Genomic DNA, 607 nt, shown 5'->3' with positions numbered 1-607 from the left:
AAAGAACACATGGAATCATGTAGTAACCAAAAAAGTGTTAAACAAATCAAAATATTTTTGATCTTTTAGATTCTTCAAAGTAGCCACCCTTTGCCTTGATGACAGCTTTGCACACTCTTGGCATTCTCTCAACCAGGTTTGCCAAAAATCTCAACTGTGGACTCATCAGACCAGAGGAAAGATTTCCACTGGTGTAATGTCCATTGCTTGCAAGTCTCTTCTTCTTATTGGTTCTCCTTAAGTAGTGGTTTCTTTGCAGCAATTTGACCATGAATTCCTGATTCACGCAGTCACCTCAGAAGAGTTGATGTTGAGATGTGTCTGTTTCTTTCAACTCTGTGAAGAATTTATTTGGGCTGCAATTGCTGAGGCTGGTAACTCTAATGAACTTATCCTCTGCAGCAAAGGTAACTCTGGGTCTTCCTTTCCTGTGGCGGTCCTCATGAGAGCCAGTTTCATCATAGTGCTTGATGGTTTTTGCGACTGTACTTGAAGAAATTTTCAAAGTTCTTGAAATGTTCCAGATTGGCTGACCTCCATGTCTTAAAGTAATGATGGACTGTTGTTTCTCTTTTCTTATTTGAGCTGTTCTTGCCATAATATGGAC

Source organism: Oncorhynchus kisutch, linkage group LG3 (assembly GCF_002021735.2).
Source record: "Oncorhynchus kisutch isolate 150728-3 linkage group LG3, Okis_V2, whole genome shotgun sequence".
In the NCBI taxonomy this organism is placed as follows: domain Eukaryota; kingdom Metazoa; phylum Chordata; class Actinopteri; order Salmoniformes; family Salmonidae; genus Oncorhynchus; species Oncorhynchus kisutch.
The sequence above is the reverse complement of the archived record's forward strand: the minus strand, read 5'-3'. Positions refer to the sequence as shown.